Source organism: Brachycentrus maculatus, unplaced genomic scaffold (assembly GCF_059751285.1).
Source record: "Brachycentrus maculatus isolate JH-2025_06_01 unplaced genomic scaffold, ASM5975128v1 h1tg000026l, whole genome shotgun sequence".
NCBI lineage: Eukaryota > Metazoa > Arthropoda > Insecta > Trichoptera > Brachycentridae > Brachycentrus > Brachycentrus maculatus.
The window spans coordinates 1109516-1115935 of record NW_028280780.1 but is presented as its reverse complement, the minus strand read 5'-3'; the positions used below and the strand labels follow the sequence as shown (position 1 = coordinate 1115935).

The 6420-nt window shown below is 28.6% G+C and overlaps 1 non-coding gene across 1 annotated transcript; it reads left to right on the top strand.

Annotated features, from left to right (window-relative positions):
- Window positions 1-1237: 1237 nt before the first annotated feature.
- On the top strand, window positions 1238-1309 carry TRNAD-GUC (transfer RNA aspartic acid (anticodon GUC)). Its single transcript has one exon. It is a non-coding gene; the product is annotated as a tRNA-Asp (tRNA).
- Window positions 1310-6420: the final 5111 nt, after the last annotated feature.

Sequence of the window (6420 nt, the reverse complement as noted above, 5' to 3'; positions counted from 1 at the left end):
TATGAAGAATGAATAGAGTCTGAGAGAATTTTGAAAAAATGTTTTGTGTATTGTAAGAAGATGTAAATATGTATATATCATGTAAATTAATTGTAAATAATAACAAAACCATATATTTGTTTCGAAAACATTTTTTTTTCAAAACGATATTTTAAGCAAAACATAAGATAACGTTAAATGTTACCAGGGTTTAAAGAAAATAAAGTTGCGGACTATCGATTATCCCGTGCAAAGCAATAACAAGGTTTTGAAAAATACGGACGATATGCTACATTTACCTGTTATATGAATGTATAAACACACAATAAAATTAACTTTATTTCATGATTACATCACTCGTAAACGAGTGAAAGTTTAATAAAAAAATAACTGTATTATTTATTGATTCGGCATTAACTTTGTGGAATGACATGATTATTTTATTAAAATTAAACACTTGAATATACCACTTTAATGAGTTTTATTTGTATATACGACTAGTTTCAAAAACGACAGATGTTTTCATATTTTGGTACAAATTAAAACTTTAATTTAAATTGAACCAGAAGATGAAAACATCTGTCGTTTTCGAAACTAGTCGTTTATATACATAAAACTCATTAAAGTGGTATATTCAAGTGTTTAATTTAGAAAAATAAATGAATTTGATACAACGGATGTAGTAAGATATTTTCAGAATCATCAGTATTTAATAATCACTAACAATTTCTATTATACGAAACTTAACGTAAACGTTGCCACAATATAAGGCACAATAGTCCACGGATAATAAACAAAGTTTAAATTTTTTATTTAATTATATAAAACGATTACATTTTTAATGCAATTTTCTATACATTTCTACTTAATGCAATATTATAATTTTAGTTACGCAAAAAAGAGACTAAGCTCTTGTGCTGGAAGAGGAACTTTTTACTCTATGTTATGAGGTGAGCTATTTTAAAACAATGTACGTTGTCTAACAAGCACTCTACACAAGCATGTCTTCATTTTATATATTCACATATTTTATTAAATATTTATAACAGAAAAATGCGTTTCATGTAATGAACTTTTTGCATTATGAACATACTTCTGGAATTAAATACATTATGCGAGCCATCACCGTACAATTTTAAGACTTAAGAGATGATCGTGAATTTAGATCCACATTTCAAACGTCTCAAAACTATTTCTATTCATATCTATTTTCGAAAGACATCATTTAAAGAGCATCGTTTTGGCAAAGGCGACACAATCCTCGGTAGTATAGTGGTAAGTATCCCCGCCTGTCACGCGGGAGACCGGGGTTCGATTCCCCGCCGTGGAGATGTTCTTTTTGCATATATATTTATTTTAATATTTAATATTTTTATTTGAAGCTTCAAGTCATCTGTGTTAATTAAAAGCTATCTTTTAAATTAACTTGAATTTATGAACATTTTTGAAATCTCAACATAGATGAAGAAGAATATGGATTGTCTGGGTTATAGGCTGGTGATCACTTTACACATGTGCAACATTTTCCATTCAACGCATGATTGACAACCAAACTACTCTGTTTTTGGAACTCCTTTATATGATGGATCATTAATTTCATGACACTTCATGTGAGTTTATTAGAGTCATCTATCACACTTTAAATATTTGTAAAATTATTAATGAAATTAACATACCGTTCATCTAATACGATGCCCTATACACCATTAGATTTGCATAGAGAGTAAAAAGAAGAAAAAATCAGTATAAACTATTGTATAATGCATATATTTAAATATTTTGTTTTCCATAAGTAAATTAAAAACATTTCCTGCAAAAATAATGTTTTTGCGTTTACCATCATTTATTTACACATGTTCCATTCATATTGGTAAATTTGAATGCTATTGTATTTTAAGATTAAATTTGTTGATTCTTATACTACATGGTTGTTTGATCTTCGGTTTGTGGTTTTTCTGTTGAAGGCAACCATTAAACCATAATAGTATTTAGTGCGATATTGAACTTAATATTGTAGGGTTTTAATTTTTCGGCACAATTATGACGTTAACGTTAAAGGGAAATTAAAATGAATTACTTCTATGAAAATAACTTGTCATGATAATAACTTGTTTGTTTATTATTTATTGTAAAAATTTAATTTTTTTTTCAATAAACTGACTGATATTACAATTGCGGTTGATCCATATTATTAATATTGTATTTTTCCCTCAATTTGAAAATGTATACAATAATGTTAGGTAAAATTATTGATTTCATTTATGCGTTAATTCTGGCTATATGCGGGTTTCTGTACATTTTGGATTCTGTTGGTGGCGTTGTAGTCGAGATGGTGTTTCGTTATTATCGATTTTTTCAATAAAAACATTTATTGAAATTATTATTTCAATAAAGACATTTATGGAAATTATTATTTCAATAAAGACATTTATGGAAATTATTATTTGAATAAAGACATTTATGGAAATTATTATTTCAATAAAGACATTTATTGAAATTTGCACTTATTTATTTTAATTCGTTTTAATACAATCAACATTTTATAAAAAAAATATAGAATAATTTAGAACATTAAAGCCCATCTGTACGACATAACATCAGCTTGAAATCTGTATAATTATAATTTTTTTACAAAAAAAGTTAGTAATTTTAGTATATACTCACCGGTGAGTGGTTATATACTAATATTACTAACATTTTAGTAAAAAAAATAAAAATGACTAACCACAATGTAAATAAATGCTTTAAATATTCAAAATATTGAAAATAACATAAATAAATATTTTTGAATATGGCTGACTGTTCTCCTTGGTTTAAAAGGAATACTGTATGAAATATGATGAAATTCTTAAGCGTCTAGATTCAATAACTGTTTACGTGTGAGAGGAGAGCTACAGAGAGGTTCGTGCAGCATCCTTTCATGAAATGCGAATTTTCATTCCATTGCCTCGAATTTAAAATGAATGAACCGGAAATTTGATTCAAAATGACAAAAAAGACCTTTAATATCTTTTACCGCCGTATTTTCATCCCTCGACCCCCACCAACAATATAATAAGCCTGTCAAAATTTCAATTTGTATAAATTTAAACCAACTTCTTTGTTCCTTAATATACAAGTTTTTCTAAGAAAAATGTGAATTAAAATATTAATTTAGATTCAAGAATTAAAACATAAAAAGATCTTGGAATGATTTAGATACTTTAAAACAGAATTAGAATTACCGTTGTAATTATTTCACGGGAAAACAGTTGAATGAGCTTCGTATATACCACCAAAAATGTTTATTTATTGTTTAAAATAATTAAACATGATAAATGTGATATAAAATCATATTTGACAAATCCAAATGTATATTCATATATATATATATATATATATATATATATATATATATATATATATATATATATATATATATATATATATATATATATATATATATATATATATATATATATATATATATATATATATATATATATATATATATATATATATATATATATATATATATATATATATATATATATATATATATATATATATATATATACATTTGGTATTTATTTTTTAAACTTCGTGTACAGAAAGGAAATAAATACATTTACGGGCTTATTGCTAAAAAGCAGTGTCATCCAACCAACCAAAAACAGACTTGTGATATTGGTCAAAACGTTTGAAACTTTATATAGCTGTTTGCAATCAAAGAGTGGATAGTACTTGAGCATTAAAAAAAACATAAATTACAAAATTTAGAAAGTAAAGGAGGCAAAGGAAAATGGGATTTTAGGGAGATAAATATAAAATACATACACGATTAATTTAGTAAACACCGCTTTGATTGAATTTAATATGTACTGTAAACTCTACATACTCTCGACGATATGGTTGTACTACAATTACCCACGAGCTATAAAATGAACACGTAAGTATGCATCGTTTTCCAATATGGGAATATGTTCAGAGCCCGGTATGATGCGGTATCGCTACTTCAGCAAGATTTATCGTCTCCTACGCTAGAGACCTCCCGTATATCCCGCGGGCTCCCGTCGGGCCTCTCCCGGGGTCCTGTCGCGGTGAAAGGGAGATTTATTTTTTAGGTTTTTCCCCTTTTCAAGGGAGAATGTGAATGTACAGTTTTGATTATCCCCTTCTGAACAGATTGCCGACAGTTTGAACATGATAAACAACGCAATAACATGAGATATTGTGGGAATTAGGTTACCATGCGAAATATATTCATACCTTTACCTTCCTTTATTATTCTTCTTGGACGCCCACATAGTGTAATGGTTAGAGCGTTTGGCTACCATGTTAGAGATCCCGGTCCAGACATCATCCGACTAGTGATGATGTCGGTTACGACGAAACCCATTCACTGGTCAAAGAAAATTTATGTAAACAAAACTATATAGTTGTTATTTCGTTTCGTAAAATGCAGTTCCGCCAAGACACGTCAGTACAAAACTTACATATAATTAAAAATTATTTTAAGTTATTTCTTTCATACAGTTTAAAAATTTATTATTATTCATTCAGACACTGAATTATTCACCCTATAGATGACCTATCAATTTTAATGGTGACTCTCCTTGAGAGAAAATATCTAAGGTTTACTTAGTATATGAAAGAAGACGGAAGTCTGATCATAAAGTAATCACTTAAGCCAGTCAAATCCTAGATCAAAAGGTCCTGGAAAGTCCAGACTTCCATCTTTCTTTGTGTATAAAAAACCCATTACACAAACCCATAAGACACGTGTAATACCAATACATTAACTCATTGCAAACATCGGAAGCTCAAGTTTCAATCGTACTGGATTAACGATACTGATTTTTAATTTTATTATTTCAATACATTATAAAACAACGCATACCTGTATTCTACCTAATAAAAGCAGAATAATTCAATTACTCAACTTTGTTACCAGCTTTGTGATGCGTCACTATTATGCATGAAATTTAATTATACTGGGTATCCCGGAAGCTTTATGGGTAATGTGGAGTATTTTTCATTACCATCCCATGTTTGAGGTTCATTTAAAACGTAATAAAACCAAAGTGCCATTCAATAAAGTAATAAAGAGTGCTGTTAGCTTAAATCGATTCAAAATAGTTAAATTTAATTTCGAATAATTTAAATCATTCCATTAATTGATTACAGAAATAAGTGGTAATAATATCTCTTTTTTAATATTTAATTAAATTTTTACTAAGTAAATACCACTATTTCTTTAAATCTACTGTGTTACGTGAATCGATATCATCATTTTAAAGTTGTCATTGTGAAGTTTATTCTAAATTTTAGAGTTGAAGCTTGAAGAGGTGGTAGGACCTTTTTCATTGAATTTTTTTCTTGGTAAATACTCCTTTTTGTTAAAATATATTATCACATGTGTCACAATGGATATTAAGAAATTTTTTTAAAAATTAAATCAGGCAAAATATAAACTTAAAAAAACCTTGTTTAACGAACTAACTAAATAACTAATTTCCCCGCAGGAGAAGGCAGAGAGAATAGAATGCCACACCAATCTATCTATACAAACAATCTTCGCATTTTCTACATTCATGCAATTCCCCATACATATACAAACCTGACCACTTTTAAGTATTTTAAATACTTGATCTTCCTCTGTTTTATTTTCAACCACATTTACTTCATATTTTTTTACTATTCCTTCATTATTCATTCGATTTACATGCCCAAACCATCTCAACACACCCTTCTTAATTTATATTGATTAAAATTCAATTATAAAGATTTTACGTTATAAATTAATTTAAATCTGAACCAACGACAATCAATCATGCTCTCAAATCTATTGAATTTCCACTAACATATGAAAAAGATCCTTTACCATAGCATATATATACAAGTACCAAAAATTAATGCAATGTGGATGTTCAATAATGGGTAGAATAGTGAACGTAACGCAGATGCATAGTGATCACTTAACCAGCCTACGACAGGTTGTAAGCCTTAGAAATTTCCATATTCATCTTCATCTATGTTGAGATGTCAAAATGATAAATGTTTTATTTCAAGTTAAAAGAACAATAGTAATATGGATTTTGAGATTCTCTTATTTTTAATGGAATTTTCGGTAACGAACTACTTAGCTTTCTCCACTTATTTATTTTACCAGCGATGGGTTTCATCGTTTCCGACATTGGAAGAGGGTTGGATGGAGGCGGTGAAGACCGTTTATTGGTATTTCGCTACAAGGTCAAATTTAAAGAGCTTTTGTTTATACGAACTGTTCTAATCTCGAGCTTTTCGTGTGTATTTTAGAGATGCCGCATGAAATTAGTTCTATACAACTTTCGTACGATTAGATGAGCCGAATAAAAGGAAAACCCGACTGTCTGAACACGCACGAGATCTATTTACGATAGTGGTAATTTAAAATGGGGGAAATTGGCAGACGTAGCACAA